We start from the raw sequence: 19,497 nt of genomic DNA, 5'->3' as shown, positions 1-19,497 counted from the left end.
AGTTAAATCTATCTTTTTATTTATACTTTGGTTGCTCCGCTACCACCCACCATGAAAGCTGGAATGTCCACTAGTGGGCGGTAGGGATCAGGTCGACTACCACTGGTCTAACGATTGCTACATCAATGGTCTCTGTTTTTCATCCCTTTGATGTCTATGCAGCTGTGACAAGTGGAAATCTTTACATCCTTGACTTCTATGACACTGAATTCTCCTGAGTTCTCACCCTAGCTCTCTGCATTAGTTTTCTGATTTTCTCTATGTGTTATGCTGTTATTCATGTCTCTTAAGCACAGAAATTTCTCCAAGACTCTGATTTCTGTCCTCATCTTTTCCCTCAATAGGCAAGATAGCAACAATAGCATCAACCACTGCAACTAAAATGTACGAGCCTTATGCCAGCCTCTTTACGTATTCACATATTTCATCCTATACATGTTTGGCCTTTCTGTTAAACACGTGGAGTCTAGATATACTTTGCAATTCTAGGTATTCTATTACTATGGTCAAGGTTTCTTTCTCTTTCCAGGAGTAAACTGCATTCCAAATATGGGGGTTCCTCAGGTTACATCAATCTCAACATACGACGTTTCAAGTTTATGACGCTCACTTACTTAAAAACTTAAAAATATTGAGACGTGAGTGTTTCAGCTGTTATGGATACCTTGCAATGCTACAGGCAGATTTTGGAAGAGAAGAAGTCACCTTCCAGACTAGCCCAGAACAATTCTTTTTTTTTTTTTTTTTTTTTTTTTTTCAGAACAATTCTTTAAGAAGGTAGAGAGACCTGCAACAGATCCTGCACCCTCTACTTCAATTGCTTCTAGAAATGAAACACCTGTATGTAGTACAGGCAGAATCATCTCCAGCGTCTTCTGCATGTTCCTTGGGCAATCCTGACTCACCGACCCAGTATCTCCAGCACCTTCTGCAGGTTCTCCTGCCTCTCCAGCTTCCTCCTCCCAATAGGTCACTCTTTCCCACCTTGCAATGCCCCTTCCAGTGTGCCAGCCAACCACAGGAATAAAGGGATTTTTTTTTAAACTTATATTTTTTGGTCAGTTTTTCTGTTACTATATTTGTACAGTATATTTTTGTCCTTTTCCTTTTTCTGTGGCTTAGTTGTGTTTTTACATTCTAGATTACAATTTTACAACTGTGTTAGGCTAGGTAAGTGACTTAGGCTAGGGTGTGTTTCAAATTACACCAAAATTCGGGTTACATCACTGTCAGAGGAACAGAACTGTATTGTAACCTAAGGACCTCTTGTATTAATTCGTTATTCACAATAGCTAAAATGTGGAAGCAGTGTGAGTTTCCATTAACCAGAAGAACAGATGCACAAAATGTGGTAGATATATACAACGGAATGTTCTTCTGTCTCTAACAAGGCAGGAAATTCTGTAATATGCTACAACACGGAGAAACCTTGAGGATATCATGCTACGTGGGATAAATCGTATGGGATATACAGGCACCAAAAAGGAAATACTGCGTGATTCCACTCACGTGAGGTACTTAGTGGGGTCACAGTCATAAAGACAGAAAGAAGAACGGTGGCTGCCAGGGTCGGGGGGGGGGGGGCATAACGAGGAGGTGGTGGAAATTTAACAGATACAGAGTTTCAGTTTTGCAAGATAGAAATAGTTTGGGGGATGGACGGAGAAGATGGTTGCACAACAGTGTTAATGTACTTAATACTAGGGAAATGTACACTGGTGTGGATGGTAAACTTTACCGTTTATGTGTTTTAAGATTTTATTTATTGATTTTACAGAGAGAGGAGAGAAAGGGGAAGAGCAAGAAGTACCATACCAACTTACAGTTGCTTCATTTTAGTTGCTCATTGCTAGCTTGTCGTATGTGCCTTGACCAGGCAGGGCCAGGGTTTCATACCTGTGACCTCAGTGTTCCAGGTCGATGTTCTGTATACGCATCACACCACAGACCAGTGTGTGTGATTTTAACACAATTTTTAAAAAGAGGGAAAAGGGATAGAGGCTGGAAGGAAGAAACTCTCCCTGTTGCATATGACATGATTTTCTATGTAGAAAATTCCAAAATATCTACCAAAAAATAAATAAATAAAATCCCCACTAAAACTGTACTGGGCAATGTTGCAAGCTGTACAGTAAACACAAAGGTCAGCTGCATTTCTATATACTAGTAATGAACACAGACATACCAAAATTCAAAATGCATTACCTTTACAACAGCTCAAAGAGGGGGAAATATATGGGTTTAAATTTAGCAAGACATGCACAGAACTTTTATGATGAAAGTTACAAAACACTGTTGAAGAAAATCAAAGCTCTGAATAAATGGCGAGCATACTGTATTCATGGTTTGGAAGACTCAACATAATAAATGTGTCAATTATCCTTCAGATTTATATGTACGTGTAACACAATTCCAATTAACATTCCAGGAAGGTTTCTTAAAGAGATAGACAAGATTACTTTAAAATTCCTTTGGAAAGGCAAAATATCTAAAATAGTTAAAAGAATGTCTGAAATGGAAAAATAAAGTGAGAGGATCAGTCCACTCAACTTGAAGACATTCTATCATAACACAGAGTTACAGCCATCGAGGCTGATGGTATTGGTAGAGGGATGGATGCACAGATCACTGGAATAGAACAGGAAACCTGGAAACAGACCTGTACAAACATGACAAATGGACAAAAGCAGTTCAGTAGAGGGAAGGCAGCCTTTCTAACAAACGGTGCTGGGACAACTGGACATTTATAGACCAAAAAAAAAAAAAAAAAGGATCTCGTCCTAAGTCTTACACAGCATACAAAGATTACTCAAAATGTATTACAGCCTTAAATGAATTTAACACTATAAACCTTTTAGAAAAAAAGGACAGGAGAAAATCTTTGGGACAGAGTGAAGCAAAGAGTTCTTTGAATTGACACCAAAAGTATAATTCATAAGAAATGTTAATAAATTGGACCTCATCAAAATTTAAAATTTCTGCTCCACAAAGGACCCCGTTAAGAGGATGAGAAAACAACCCACAAACTGTAAGAAAATTGCAAACTGCCTATCTTACAAAATATCAAGAACAAAACACAAACAATCCTACTGGATAACAGGCCAAAAGATACAAACGCTTCAACAGAGGATATATAGGTGACAAATAAGCACATGAAAAGACATTGAATACCACCAGTCATTAAGAAAGCACAAATTTAAATCATGTTAGGATATCATACACATTCATCAGAATGACTATCATGAAAAGTAGTGGCAGCATGCCCTGGCAGGTTAGTTCAGTCAGGTAGTGAGGTCACTGCTCGTGTCAGGAAGTGAAGACACGACTCTCGTCTGAGGAGACACTTAGGGTAAGAAACCCAAGCAAGGACCTCACTGCCTGACCACAGAGCCCAACAGAACTCGGAACCCTGGTAACCAGGCAGCCACATTCCAAAACAGCCCCTCCCCAGCTCACTTAGCTAGAGACATCAGCAGAGATGAGATCTTACCCTGCTGTGTGTCAGCGCCCCGGCTGCAGCCTCGAAAGAGGCAGCAGTGACAGTATGCTCCCCGAGCATCCGCTGGTTCGAGCTCAGCCCAGACGTCTGTGGCCCTTTTCACAGTGGGACAGAGGTGACACAGGGAAGCCCAGGGAAGTTTTATTCCAGCCAGGCCACCACTCTGATCCCATCTGAGCATGTCCCCTCCGGGTGTGTGGGTGTGTGTGTGTGTGTGTGGGGGGGGTATTGGGGAAATGGGGGTTCATGTGGAGAGAGGAGGGCCTGCCCTAAGCAGGAACAGGCTAAGGAGGGGTCAAAAGCACTGTGGGCCAGTCATGTTCACACCCAGATCAAGGCTGGCAGGGTGGCCATGGAGCCCGAGGTTTATCCCAAGGCTGGAGGAGAATCTCATTACCCCTGGGTGGAGGTCTGTGCAGACACAGGGCTGGGCCTGATCCAGGAGCAGAAAGGCCAGTGGGCAGAAGCGGCAGCGAGGAGGGCCGGGCAGCGCTTGAGGCCTCGGGACCGGCTGCGGCTACTGTCATTGCAGAGCTCTGTCCACAACATGGAAGAGCAGCATCCTGTCGATGGACACCCCCACCCGCGTCCACCAGGGAGGCGCAGGACAGGCCTGAAGTGAGTGTGGCCACCTGGGGGTCTGGAGAGCCAGAGAATTCCTCCGCAGCCGCCCACGCTCCCTGGGAAGCTCACCAGCATTCCCAGCTCCCCCGTGGAGCACCACGTCCAGGTGAAAGGAACCAGGCTGGCCCCTCTGCGGAGTCAGGCCTCAGATCACCCATCTGCTGGGCTGCTGGCGGGGAGGATGTCCTATGGTGGGTCCAGGGCTGCACCTTCTGTGGGAGGCTCTGGCTGTGCTCCGTCTTTGGGGGACACACTGCAATGCAGGCACTCGGTGACCTTTTCTCCTCTCACAACTCCAGCACCTGCCCAGGAGGCAGAGCCCGCAGCTCCTAGCGTGTCAACCCCCGTGGAGCCAGATGCGGGGGTGGAGCGGAGGCCGCTGCAAACCTGGAGTGTCCATTTCCAACGTCTGTGCCCCCTCCTGCAGCCACTCTGGCAGAGGCAATGGCCGCGTGGCCTGCGCAGCATCTCCTGAGCTACCCGAGGCCCCGCCACCCCATCTGAGGAAGCCTCCCCCAAACCAGCCCTGGCTCCTGCCACAGAGGAGGAGCTGCTTCCAGAAGCACATCAGGCCAGCTCTGAGCTGCTTGTGAACCCGCTCCCCCATCAGAAAGACCAGTTCTGCCCTCCTCCTTTGACCTTTTTCTTTCACTCTCTGTAATTGCTGTTTTTATCTCTCCTCCCTGACACAATTCAATTTTTTATCTTTTAAATTTTATTCTTTGGGGGGCTTGGGAGGGTTTCTTTTTTTTTCTTTTTTGTTTGTCCTTCCCTTTCCCATTGCATAATTTCTTTAATAATTAAAGCGTGTTGCTTATATCTTAAATTGTGCCATTCCTGAGCATGAAGGACATTCACAATGCTGTGCAAGCATGACCACTGTCTAGTTAAGGAATGTCCCATCACCCAAAATGAGACCCTGCACCAAGAGTCCTTCCCCACCCCTCCCTGATCTGCTCCGTCTGGACGTTTCCTACAAATGAAATTTATAATGGTGTCTTTTTTTGTGTCTGCTCACATATTTTTGTTTTCATCTAAAATAACATTTTGATTATTTAAAGGGAAATCCCAGATGGATTAGACATCATATATAAAACAAACAAAAAACCCTTTTGGTAAGTGAGTGCATCATCTCGGGGTGGAGACCACTGTCCTAAGTGTGACCCCAGGGCCAGAAGCCAGTAAGGCAATGGCTGGCTCTTCTTGTGCCCAAAACAAAAATAAGAAAGATGAAGAAATCTGGAAAGACACCACAAGCTGGAAAACCCTCCTCAAACCCAAGGACGGACAAAGATTTCACATCCTGTGGTCCAGAAAACTCTCAGAACTCGGTGTTTCCTAAAGGGACGGAGGGCAAACACGTGCACTTTCAATGAGAGTCACTGCACATGCCAGTGCACATCCGAGATACCCTGCCTCTCCAATGGGGACACATGCCCTGTAAACACTGCCACCATCAGACTGGGGACAACGTAAGGACGCAGAGGTCCCTGCAGGTTCCCTGGAGAGAAGGGGAAAGGCCCCTCCTCTGGGACAACAGTGTACAGGACGTATCAAAGTCCCACAGGCGCTCACCTTCACCTGGCAGCGCGCATCCTAGAAATGACCCCCCCCCCCCGAAACTCTTGTACAATTGTTCAAAGATGTATTTTCAAGACTAACTGTCAGAGCACTGATAAAATAGCCGGGCACTGGAAAAAAAACAACACGTCCATAAACAGGGGCTGGGATCCACGGATCCTGGTCCACAGGACGGGGGAAGCTGAGCAGCTGCTAAACTGGGTGCAGGGGTCCCCACGTGCCAACACTAAAGACCTCAAGGGTCCTCTCACATGACACACATGGACCAGTCGTCAGCACCCAGGATCCCACCGGCTAGACCACATACATGACTTGAACAGGCAGACACACATATGTGAAAATGAGCCTGCATGCGACAGAGAAAGACAAAAGGCGAGAGGTGTAGCCTGACACATGCCTAAGCCACTCATGATGGTCACGTCTGGGATGGGACTTACAAATCTCCTCTTCTCCTTGAGGTGATGTCTGAATTTTTAACAATGCACATATGACTTCGATAGTTCTAATAATATTAAAGTCATGTTCAGCGTCATCCATTAATCATTCTATGGAGTATAGTGTACGTTACGGTACGTTATTCTCTCATCTACGATCATCTCTCCAGCGTTTACAACCAGGCTTGACATAGAGGGGTTGTTTATGGAGCATACAGAATATTTATTTCAGAAATGATTGGAAAACTCACACATCCAATGTCTTCTAGAGAAATTGTGGGCTACAATAAAAAATAGACTATTGAGATTTCTTTAAAAAAATGTAAATAAGTCTAATTCATACCAAACTCAATATTATACAAACTTTTTTTTTTTTTCTTGTATTTTTCTGAAGCTAGAAATGGGGAGAGACAGTCAGACAGACTCCCACATGCGCCCGACCGGGATCCACCTGGCACGCCCACCAGGGGGCGACGCTCTGCCCACCAGAGGGCGATGCTCTGCCCCTCCGGGGGGGGGGGGGTCTCTCTGTTGCGACCAGAGCCACTTTAGCGCCTGGGGCAGAGGCCAAGGAACCATCCCCAGCGCCCAGGCCATCTTTTGCTCCAATGGAGCCTCAATGCGGGAGGGGAAGAGAGAGACAGAGAGGAAGGAGAGGGGGAGGGGTGGAGAAGCAGATGGACGCTTCTCCTGTGTGCCCTGGCCAGGAATCGAACCCGGGACTTCTGCACGACAGGCCAACACTCTACCACTGAGCCAACCGGCCAGGGCCCAAACTTTTCTAATAATCTTACTTATAATATGGGGACTAATTGTTGAAATTATCATTTTATCTTTGGAGATAGAAATTTAGACAGAAAACCAAAACCCAACACTTCTTTGAGATATAATGAGATCTGCTAGAGAAACTTAGCCCTCAAATACCAACTGGTTAGAACAGAAATCTTTAAACTTGTTAAATAATTTCAGCGTTCTTTAAAATTGCTAAATGGCCCTGGCTGGTTGGTTCAGTGGTAGAGCGTCAGCCCGGCGTGTGGAAGTCCCCGGTTCGATTCCCAGCCAGGGCACAGAGAAGAAGCGCCCATCTGCTTTTCTACCCTTCCTCCTCTCCTTTCTCTCTGTCTCTTCCCCTCCCGCAGCCAAGGCTCTGCATGCTAGAGAGCACTAAACACTCAATAAATTGTTACCCAATCTCTGGATTCTGTTATAGTTTCTATAGTATTTATAATTCATAATGTATTTTTTTATATATCACATCAACTTTTGGCTAAACTAAGCGAGCTTAAACTGATAGGGATTCCAAGTATTACAAAGAAAAAAATAGTTTTTAGTAAGCTAATAAATTCTGGCAGACCAAAAAAGCCAAAACATGCTGACTTTCAAATGAAAGCCAACACCTACATAAGCAGATTGGTGTGCTAAACATTCCTGGTTTCCTGCTTCGGTGGGTTCTTCATGCCACTCGACAGGCAATTTTTAAATCTGCTTTTATTCTCCTCTCCCTTCAGCAGCTAAAGTTTCTGTAACTCTCCTTAAGTGACCTGTCCAATCCCTCCAGTTCCAAGTACACGTTTGCTGCCCTGCAGCTCAAATATTAACACTAGTCAAGCTCATTCTTATTTCCTCTGCAAGTCGTCAGAAGTTGAGGCGCCTGCCCTCCATTCTGTACGTCCGATTTGTTTTCTTCTCCGTTTTCCTGGGACCCTGTTCTAACTGGTTCTTCTCTTTGCTGCATCTTCAATCTCCTTTCTACTGGGCTCCTTCTCATTGGTTGAAAAAATTTAGTTACTTCCATTCTTAGATGCATCTTGTCAATTAATTTCTCTTTTCTTACCTGGCCTCAAAACTAGCTCCCCCTGGTTACTTGCACTCCCTGCCATTCCCTTCACTCCTCCACTAAATGTAAAATGGCTTTGGTCCTCCACACTCCTCCATCATGGTTGCTGATGTTTTCCTGATGGACAAAAGTCCAAAGGATGCTTCTTAGTCCTCATCTCACCTGACACGGCCATGCTCCTCTCTCATGGTTTTCCTAACCTCACTCTGGTCCCCTCACGCAAACCATTTCTTCCAGGTTTCCTCTATCCATCACCTAGACCAGGGGTCTCCAAACTACGGCCCGCGGGCTGCATGCGGCCCCCTGAGGCCATTTATCCGGCCCCCACCACACTTCCGGAAGGGGCACCTCTTTCATTGGTGTTCAATATCTACATCCTGTACTCCTGGAGCACTGTATGTGGCGGGAGCGGCACCGCAAAGTGCGGCGGTGCTTACGTACAGTACTACTTCCGGTGACGCGGGACGCATGCATCACGGCTCCTGAAGCACGTCATATCACTTGTTACGGCTAGCAGTGACAAATATGGAACCGGGCATTGACCACCTCATTAGCCAAAAGCAGGCCCATAGTTCCCATTGAAATACTGGTCAGTTTGTTGATTTAAATTTACATGTTATTTTAAATATTGTATTTGTTCCTGTTTTGTTTTTTTATTTTAAAATAAGATATGTGCAGTGTGCATAGGGATTTTTGTTCATAGTTTTTTTTTATAGACCGGCCCTCCAACGGTCTGAGGGACAGTGAACTTGGCCCCCTGTGTAAAAAGTTTGGGGACCCCTGACCTAGACATTTGGTTTCCTTTTTTTCCTTTTAGATTCTATCTTTAATGCTCTTTCATTTACACCAGCGGTTCTCAACCTGTGGGTCGTGACCCCGGCGGGGGTCGAATGACCAAAACACAGGGGTCGCTTAAAGCCATCCTAAAGCCATCGGAAAATATATATTTATTATGGGATATTTATTATATTATTAAATATGTATTTTCGGATGGCTTTAAGCGACCCCTGTGTTTTGGTCATTCGACCCCCGCCAGGGTCGCGACCCACAGGTTGAGAACCGCTGATTTACACCCTCTATCCTTGAGTGCTTTACTTCACTCCTTATTTAATGACTCCTGTTATTATTCAATGATATTGGTGTTTTAATCACACCTATACATTCTAATCTCTATCTCTTGCTCTAATGCAGTGGTCCCCAATCCCCGGACGGTGCCATTTGGTACCGGTCTGCAGAGAAAGAATAAATAACTTACATTATTTCCGTTTTATTTATATTTAAGTCTGAACAATGTTTTATTTTTTAAAAATGACCAGATTCCCTCTGTTACATCCGTCTAAGACTCACTCTTGACGCTTGTCTCGGTCACGTGATACATTTATCCATCCCACCCTAAAGGCCGGTCCGTGAAAATATTTTCTGACATTAAACTGGTCCATGGCCCAAAAAAGGTTGGGGACCACTGCTCTAATGTTTTGTTCTTGCTCTGCAGGAACCCAGAGATCTAACTCCTGCTCTCTCAACAAAGGAAATATCCTATCCATATTTCAAATTCAAAATGTCCAAACTCTTTACTGCCAGTTAAACCTGTTTATATTGCAAATTTCTCATCTGAAATGTAATCCAAATGCTAGCGACTGATCATTACCCAATGCTACTCTTTATTATTTGCCTAAGCTCCCTGTCCCCAAGCACCTCACACCTGATACTCTAACAGCACTTTAGTAAACTGTTCCTTGAAGAGATCTGTAAGTCTCAGGTCTTGCTGTTCACTGTTTTGAGAGCCACCCACCCTTGCTTAGCAAACTCTTAATCATCTTTCAAAACCCAACACAGACATCATCTGCTCTGGAAGCCACTCGTCCTCTCAGATCCGTGGGCTGGGGGCACTGCTTCCTCCTCTGTGCTTCCCACTCTGTGCTTCCTTCTCCGTGCTTCCCCCTCTGCCTTCCCCCTCCGTGCTTCCCACTCTGTGCTTCCCCCTCTGTGCTTCCTTCTCCGTGCTTGCCCCTCTGCCTTCCCCCTCCGTGCTTCCCACTCTGTGCTTCCTCCTCTGTGCTTCCCACTCTGTGCTTCCCACTCTGTGCTTCCCACTCTGTGCTTCCTCCTCCGTGCTTCCCACTCCGTGCTTCCCACTCTGTGCTTCCCCCTCTGTGCCACCTCACATGCTGCTCACTTCTCTCAGTCCTCAGCACTTACCCCGGAGGGATGTCACCCATATCTGGATATTCAGTCACCTAGGTCTGGCCTATGTAAATGATCCCATGATTATTGAATTATCTGACAGAAATTCTCTCTTTTTAGGCCTATTCCCATCTACTGTGTGGATTAGGAACTGTCTGAGGCTCACCAGAATCCAGCACAGGGAATAATAGAACACTATCCTAAACAGAGTTCTTCCAGTTTGAGATGAAGAATTTAGGAAAAATCCCAACAATCTGGGATTAAATCCTGGTTCTGCTACTTACAAACTAGGCTCTGTGAACTTAAAACAAAGAACCACTCTCAAAATATCTCCCCATTTCTAATATTAATACCTTTTCCATAGAATCTTATGAAGATTATATGAGAAAACAGGTACTCTATAATCTCTAACATAAGTATATGTAATGTTTGGTTTATATATGAACATACTGAATGTAACATTTCAAAAGCTATAAATATTTAAGATTAAAACTAAACATGAGAGCACAGATTAATTTTTCAAAATCTACTTATCAACATGTACTTAAAAGTAACATGTTAATAGATGCTTTGTAGTTTTATTAAAACGAATCTTGAATTTCTTTTCTTTTTATATTGGTTGATAGCTACCCTCTATTTAAAATCTTTATAATCTTTGAACAGAAAATAGCAGGAAATCACTAATTTTATCTATTTTCTCAAACTCGACATGACAGTTTCAATTACTTTCTTTACTACGCTATTCAGTAATTCTGGGGCTTTACAATAAAATGAAAAGAAAATGGCTGAAAGACAGACTAACATAATATAAAATTAGAAAAAACAAATAAATGTGTAAATTAATATGAAAAAGACATTGGAACTTAAGACAGCTATTATCCAACAGTATCAGCTTTAAACTAAATACAACAATCAAGACTACCAAATTATCAATATTAAAATATTAAGATCATGAATGATTTTTAATTTTTCCTTGTTCATTTTTTAAAATAAGCATGTGTAACTTTTATAATAAAATTATTTTTAAAACTGTCAAGTAAAAAGGTGGAATTATAATACTGTATATTCATATGATCCCAATTACAGAAGAAAATATGTTTACATGAGGTATACATAATAGGGGGTAAACCAGAAGGCAACATGCAAAAAAATGTTCTTTTCTTTCTCTGGTGGGTGAAATACCAGTTTTTATGGCTTTATTTATAGTTTTCTGTATTTTCCTATTTCTTCATAATAATCTAGTATTACTTTTCAAAATAACAACATTTTATTCATATACCACAGAATTCAACCATTTGAAGGATATAATTCAATGGTTTAAAATATATATTCACAAAATTTTGCAACCATCACCACAAACCATTTTAGAACATTTTCATAACCCAAAAGAAAACCTGTATTCAAAATAAGCAGTCACTCCTCATTACCTCCTCTGCTCAGTGCCTGGCAATCTTCAATGCATTTTCTGTCTGTACGGATTTGCCTACTCTAGATATTTAATACAAGTGGAATTATGTAAGATTGGGTCTTTTGTGAATGGTGTCTTTTACCTGACATGTTTTCAGGGTTAATTCAGGTTACAGAAATGCATCGCACATTGTTTCTTCTCGTCACCACTCAGTAGGCCGTTGTACAATAGACTGCATTTTATTCATCCATTTGAGTTGTCATTTGAGGTGTTTCCACTTTTTTGGCTAAAATGAATAGTGTTGTGAACATTTATGCACATGTATTGTGTACATGTATGTTTTCAAACCTCTTGGGTATATACCTAAGAGAATGGCCACATAACCCTATGTTTAACTTTTTGAGGAACTATCAAAATGTTTTCCAAAGCAGCTGCACCATTTTAAACTCCTACAGCAACAGAGGAGAGCTGTTCCCACGCCACTGCTGACGTGATTTGCCATCTTTTTGACTATAGCCATCCCAGTGAGTCTGCAGTGGTAACTCAGGAATTTCACTTGTATTTCTCTGATGGCTAATATTTCACATATTTTCAAAGTTTTTATTCAGATCTTTTTGCCCACTTAGAAAATTAGGTTATATATCTTTTTGTACTAAGTTGTAGGAATTTTTAGAAAATAGTATATTGCAGATACAAGTCTCATCAGATTCAGTATATGATTTGCAAAATTTTTATATTACATTTACAAAGAGAAAGAGACCTCCATTGAGATTCAATTAGCAAACACTGTGGTCTAGAGTATAACATGGTAATGATAATTATAAAACATCTTAACATGGGAGCAGCATTTTATAATTCTCTGCCTAATCTTCACATGGACTGACTGGTAACAATAGACAGGCCTGTTTCTGAGGTCAAGAATCAAATGCCTGCAGAGGTAAAGTGGTTTTTGTCAAAGTCTCTCCCGACTTCATCATTTTCTATTCCTCATTTTTCTTACTTGTTTTAAATTAATGTTCTCTCCCTATGTTGTTTTCAAATGTTAAAGCAAGATGTCTTAAATCCTTTTTACAACAAGGCAGGTATGTTTACATAGAAATTTCTCAAAGTCTCATGATTAAGTAGGATTAATATACTCAAGTCTCTGGGTACCTGCTACAGGCCTTTCCCTGCAATGAGGTTATCAGCACACACTCTGATCGTGTGACAGGTCTCAGAGAAGTAGCTGTACTTGGCAGGGTCATGAGGTGGAAGGTGAAGGGATCCCAGTAAGCTCATACTGTGGGGTTTTACGCGTTTCCTAGATCTATTGTAACAAGTTACCACAACATTGGTGGCTTAAAACAATAAAAATGTCTTCTCTTACAAATCCTAGAGGCAAGAAATCAAGCTGAAATCGGTTTCACTGAATTGAAATCAAGATGTTGGCAGAGCCACGATCCCTATGGAGGCTCTAGGAGCAACAGTTCCTTGCCCCTTCCGCTTCTGGTGGCTCTTGACATCCCTTGGCTTGTGGCTCCATCATCTCATATCTGCCTCTTGAGTCACACAATACCTTTTCCTTTTGTGCCTGAAACTTCCCTGCTCATCTTCCTTTATAAAAACACTTGTGACTGTATTTAGCCTTTGCCCCCAAGATCAAGGATAATCTCCCCAACTCCAGACCCTTAATTTAATCACGCCTACCAAGTCTTTGCCTCCTAAATTAACTGGTTCCATCAATTAGGGCATTAACATTACACAGAGCAGGGGCAGGGGGAGGAAGAATCTTACAAGACCAAGAACAAAGTGTCCAGGGACAACTTTCCCCTACCTTTTTTTTTTTTCATTTTTTCCGAAGCTGGAAACGGGGAGGCAGTCAGACAGACTCCCGCATGCGCCTGACCGGGATCCACCCGGCATGCCCACCAGGGGGCGATGCTCTGCCCATCTGGGGAGTCGCTCTGTCGCATCCAGAGCCATTCTAGCACCTGAGGCAGAGGCCACAGAGCCATCCTCAGCGCCCGGGGCCAACTTTGCTCCAATGGAGCCTTGGCTGCGGGAGGAGAAGAGAGAGACAGAGAGGAAGGAGAGGGGGAGGGGTAGAGAAGCAGATGGGCACTTCTCCTATGTGCCCTGGCCGGGAATCGAACCCGGGACTCCTGCACGCCAGGCCGACGCTCTACTGCTGAGCCAACTGGCCAGGGCTTTCCCCTACTTTTACTTATAGTCAGTCTAATTGACTGAGATAGAAAAACTGCTTCTTTACCTACATTCTTTCTTTCTTACCCCTGACAATATCCCCAACTACTGCTAAAAGTCACCATCTTAGTTACCAAACCAAGATCACATAGGTTCTATTGCTCTTAAGAATAATTTTATACAAAATAAAACATGACCTACATTCAATGTTATAAAAAAAAATTGTGGTTTGTAGGAGGAAAAACAATTAAATACATTTTCTTTGAAAACTGATTAAAAATATGATATAGTAAATCTAACATTAAAGGAGGAATTAAAAATGTGCAATACAGTCCTGAATGGTCAGAGAAAACAGGCAATATGCCAAGCTTTGTGTTAATGTGTACAACTGCATCAGTAACTATCAAATGTCACAGTTAAAATCTATAAACAAACTCTTTGATCATAAAAAAAATTCTTGCTTCCTTAAAAATTTTTTAGGGAAGCGGAAAAAAGGTAGTGAAAATGAGGTCTCTGACCAACCAAGAAACATATACGCTAATTAAGTTTCCCTAAAATTTCTACTTGCTTGTACAGAATGACTTTTGTACTATTTCCTAAGATTACATTATCCATATCCAACATGGATTTCGCCGGTTAGTTGTTAACCGCTGCAACTCCCTTTCGTGCAATAAGCAGCTTGTCCTCAAAGGAAAGATATGCTTCTGAAATACTTATCAAATCACTTTTAGTAGAGAAATCATAGTTTCTCATTGACTTAAACTGTCCTTTTAGAGATTATTGTTAAGGAAAAAGTACAGGCCCGAGGAAAACTTTTATTTCCAAAAGACATGTTCTGACAGACAGGAATAAAAAACAACAACACTGCATCATAGTTCATCTGAACTGGAAAAAAAATAACCCAAAAATACGTACTAGAGAGCCAACAAACTCTCAGATTGCCTGTCAGGGTATCACAGTGTTCGCATTCAAGTAGCCTTATTTTACTTAATAATGACCCCAAAGCACAAGAGTAGTGATGCTGGTGATCTGGACCCGCCAAAGAGAAGCTGTAAAGCACCTTCCTTCAGTGAAAGGGTGAGTATAGAAAAAAGATATTTTGAGAGAAAGAGAAATACCACATTGACATAACTTTTATTAAAACATATTGTTATAACTGTTCTTTTCATTGTTAGTTATTGTTGTTAATCTCTTAAGGTGCTAAATTTATAAATTAATCATAGGTATGTATGGATAGGAAAAAAATAATAAAAATGGGATTAGGTACTATACATGGGTTCTAGCATCCACTGGAGGTCTTGGAATGTACCGTATTTCCCCATGTATAAGATGCTCCCATGTATAAGATGCACCTTAATTTCAAGGCCCAAAATTTAAAAAACAAAACAAAACATATTACATAAAGTTACTGAACTCAAGTTTTATTCATCAGAAAATTCATACCACTCTTTATCACTGTCAAAACTCCTATCCATTAGCTTGTCCTCAATTGTGTCTGATGATGAATCACTGTCTTCATATATTGCCTCGTCAGTTCCACCGCATCTGAAATGCCACACTTCTTCAATGACTTGACAATGATCTTAATCTTGATATTATCCCAGGATCTTTTCACCCAGGTACAAACTGCTCCTATAGTTGGTTTCTTCACTCTTCCTGTTGGTAGCAAATTGTCCCCAGAAGACTTCATCCATTGGTTTCATTCATCTCTAATGGCAGCTTTGATGGGTTTGTTAATGTTGACATCAAGTGGTTGGAGTTGAGATGTCAAGCCTCCAGGTATGACGGCAAGTTTTGTTATTTGCTCTGCAGCAATCTTCTTTGTGTTTGTTGTTATGTGTGCCCTGAACTGATTAAGCACCATTAGGGCAGGTTTAAGAGCCCACCTGGTTTCCTTCTCCAAACTTTCTCAAACCAGATCTTCATCCCATCCTGATCCATCCAACCCTTGTCATGAACGTGGACAATCACTCCTTGAGGAATGTCTTCTTTGGGCACTGTTTTGTGTTTGAAAACCAGCATTGGAGACAGGTTGCTTCCATCAACACAACAAGCTAGAACAACTGTATAGTGGCTCTTTTCATGTCCACTTGTCTTCACAGTTAGTTTTCACCCCCTTCTTATCAACAGTTGTTATGTGGGACATCAAACTGAAGGGGGACTTCATCCATATTTGAAACCTGTCCCAACTCAAACTGATGTGTCTTCTGACGCTGAATGACAAAATGATGAAATTCAAGGACCTTCTGCTCATACCTTTTATAAGCCATCTTTTGGGTAAGCCTGGTGTGTTTACACATGCTTATTTAGTCCATTCCGTTTCATGAATTTTATGAAACTGAAGCACCAATTGTGTCCTCCTTTGAAATCAGTAACTTCTTTTTCATCAGCAATTCTTCTTGCCTCATGCTGAACCATCTTTGTGGACACAGGAATTCCAATTGCCCTTTGCTCTTCAAACCATATCTTCAATTTCCTTTCTAAATCAGGCTATTGTGCTGACTTGCCTCTCATGGCCTTTTTCTGCTGTGGTGTTTTCAGTAGGGTTTCCTCTTCCTGTAACCAGTCTCGGATTGATTTCTCAGTTGGAGGAGGACCAAACTTACGTTCAGCAGCACAATTTCCATTCACTTGTGCAAACTGGATCACTTTTAAGTTAAATTTAGCACTGTATGAAAATCTTTTCTGAGACATTTCTAGGCAGAATGTGGCAAAACGTAACCTACCATAATATACTGGTATCAAGTGTGAAACAAGTGCAAAAAAGTGGCAAATACAAGTAAAAAGTCTACAACCACTGTATAAGATGCACCCAGTTTTCAGACCCCAAAGTTTTCAAAAAACAGTGCATCTTATACATGGGAAAATATGGTATTCCTCCTGGACAAGGGGGAAACTACTGCATATACTTTTGAGGTACCAATCTTAAACCATTTATACCCCATGAGAGTTCATATTAAAATAGTTTTATATCAAGTTAGTTAACTGATCTTAACTTTGTCAAAACGCTAGTTTTAGGAGAAATGTACTAGAAAGAAGATAATGTACAAGAGCCATGAATCTTCAGACCCAGTATTTGAAGTTGTTTTTCCAATGCCAACCCATAAACCCAGTCAATTTCTAATTGAATGCGTTCGTAACATAAGAGTTAAATTGGGCCAGTTTTCATCAAATTTTCATGTCCCTGTTAATTCACATTATCAGATCATTTACGGAGATTGTATAATGGGGTCTAGTAATTTAAAAGTGTTTCTTTTTTTTTTTAACCTTTTTTTAAAATTTTTATTTATTTATTTATTTATTTTAATTTATTTTATCTTATTTATTCATTTTAGAGAGGAGAGAGGGAGAGAGTGACAGAGACAGGGGGGAGGAGCTGGAAGCATCAACTCCCATATGTGCCTTGACCAGGCAAGCCCAGGGTTTCGAACAGGCGACCTTAGCATTTCCAGGTCGACGCTTTATCCACTGGGCCACCACAGGTCAGGCAAAAGTGTTTCTTAATAATAGTATTAAAAAGGTTTTATTTTTCAAGAACAGCAATCTTCACAAAAGTAGAAAACAGAAAAAATAACCTGTTAGTTTTATTCATTGATAGATCAAAAAGCATAAAGAGAGAAAATTTAATTCAAGAAACATTTAGTGAGTACCAGCAATGCTAGCATTGTTAACTTTCTACTATGAGCTCATATTTTACTAAATGTATTTTATTTATAATTGTTTGAATAGTAATAAAAAACAAAAAACAAGGTATTTCTTTAACCAAAATATTCACCACTTTGTCTACTAGGACCAAAATACCTGGAACATATAGGCAATTAACTATTTCTCTACTTATGAAAGCTGGCTAAGCAACTGAGAGTCTTTCAACATTTTATCATTTATATAGTCTGGCTTAAACAATCTATTATTATAAAGAGATTCAAAGTGTATTATTATTTATACATCAGTATACTTCCCTGAGTATTTTATTTCAAATATTATTTTGAAAAATTAAAACCTGAAAAAACTTAAGTACAGAAAATACATAACTGTTTGAAAAGGAAATTAAAGAGACAAACATTCACTGAACATCTACTTTGTGATTAACATCATGTAGGTTCTTTATATAAAATTCAATTCTTATAAATGTAGATGATATATATTAATATTTATGATTAAAACAGACAATAAATCATAATAGACTAAATATATTAGGATTTAACATTATTTAATAATTAAATTAGCCCTTGTTAAGAGTCACAGGTCCAATGGAATGTTGGCTTGTTCTTGGGCCTGCAGGTCTGCCTCAAAGCAAATTTCAGAAGGAATAATCTGCTTAAGATAACAGAAGAATGAAGCCTGTAATAAGCAAGAGATCACTGGGTCACAGTCACATAGACCAAACAGAACGCTGGCAGGAGCTGAACAAATCAGACCACTAAAGCCTGAATAAGAACTGACCAATCAACAGAGCCCACGACCCTGAACCCATTACTAGTGATTATTCATGATTTCTGCACTTAAAAGCCTCGAATTATTAGATATTGAGGAGTTTGGATTTTAAGCGATACAGCTTCCTGTTCTCCTTGCATAGTGCTCTGCAAATAGAACAACTCTAATTTCTTCACTGCAAAACTCGGTGTTTAATGTTCTGCTTTGCTCTCTGCACCAGAGGGACAAACGCTATTAGATAATATTACTGAAAACACAGAGATTAGATAAGTGAAGATACTTAAGTAGCAAAAGCTAGAACTCAGGTCCAACAGATTATAAATAAATGAGCAGTTATGTCCCATTACAAACCATATTTTAAATATTAACTTGTTTCTCTACAGGAATAATCTAGGAATACCTTTAAGAGAATGAATGGGAACTTGTGAGAATTATTAAACCTTTACATGGTCATAATGTACCCCAAATTCTTCAGATAGTATTCACTGTCTACATTTGTAGGATTTGGGGTTTTCAAAAAATGATAATTTTAGGTTATACTACTATTACTATCACTGATTTTTTTTTTTTGACAGAGAGAGAGAGAAAGAGAGAGAGAGGGTTCAGACAGACAGGAAAGGAGAGAGATGAGAAACATTAATTCTGCTCCCTTCTGTCTCTATATTTCTCTCTCTCTCTAAAAATAAATAAAATCTAAAAAAAAAAAAAAAAAAAAGGAAACATCAATTCTTCGTTGTGGCACCTTAGTTGTTCATCATTTGCTTTCTCATGTGTGCCTTGACTGGGGGCTACAGCAGAACAAGTGACCCTTTACTCAAGCCAGTGACCTTGGGCTGAAGTTAGTGACCATGGCGTCACGTCTATGATCCCAAGCTCAAGCAAGTGACCCTGTGCTCAAGCCAGCAACCTCAGGTTTTTGAACCTGGGTCATCTGCGTTCCAGTCCAAAGCTCTATCCACTGTACCACCGCATGGTTAGGCTACTATCACTAAATCTAACCATACGTTTTATATCCCATTTACATTGTAATTCTAAAATTGTTTTTCTACATAAAAATTGACAAAGGAACTGAGGCAATTTTCTGGAAGATACAAGCAAACCTGTGATAATTCTTTTACTTATCCAGATATTTCTATTCAATATATAAGAGCTCATATTCAGAATTATCAAGATGTTTGAAGTTTTAATATCATGTATTGGTTTTTCTTTTAAAAAATAAATCATCTTCAAGAGAAAATTAAGTTCTAGAATAACTGTCTGATCAAGATGTTAAAGACCAAGAAGTTCTGCTCTAAACAACCCTTGCAGCTCATTA

General features: G+C 40.9%; 1 protein-coding gene and 1 non-coding gene across 19 annotated transcripts in view; both read right to left on the bottom strand.

Moving 5' to 3' along the window:
• The window catches only part of PLEKHA5 (pleckstrin homology domain containing A5), a 268,347-nt gene that overhangs the window by 140,493 nt on the left and 108,357 nt on the right, over nucleotides 1-19,497 (bottom strand). The gene's annotated exons all lie outside the window — the stretch shown is intronic.
• On the bottom strand, nucleotides 6,834-6,909 carry TRNAD-GUC (transfer RNA aspartic acid (anticodon GUC)). Its single transcript has one exon. It is a non-coding gene; the product is annotated as a tRNA-Asp (tRNA).

The sequence above is a fragment of the Saccopteryx bilineata genome, chromosome 1, assembly GCF_036850765.1.
Source record: "Saccopteryx bilineata isolate mSacBil1 chromosome 1, mSacBil1_pri_phased_curated, whole genome shotgun sequence".
NCBI lineage: Eukaryota > Metazoa > Chordata > Mammalia > Chiroptera > Emballonuridae > Saccopteryx > Saccopteryx bilineata.
Note: the sequence above shows the minus strand (reverse complement) of the source record. Positions and strands in the feature narration are given on the sequence as shown.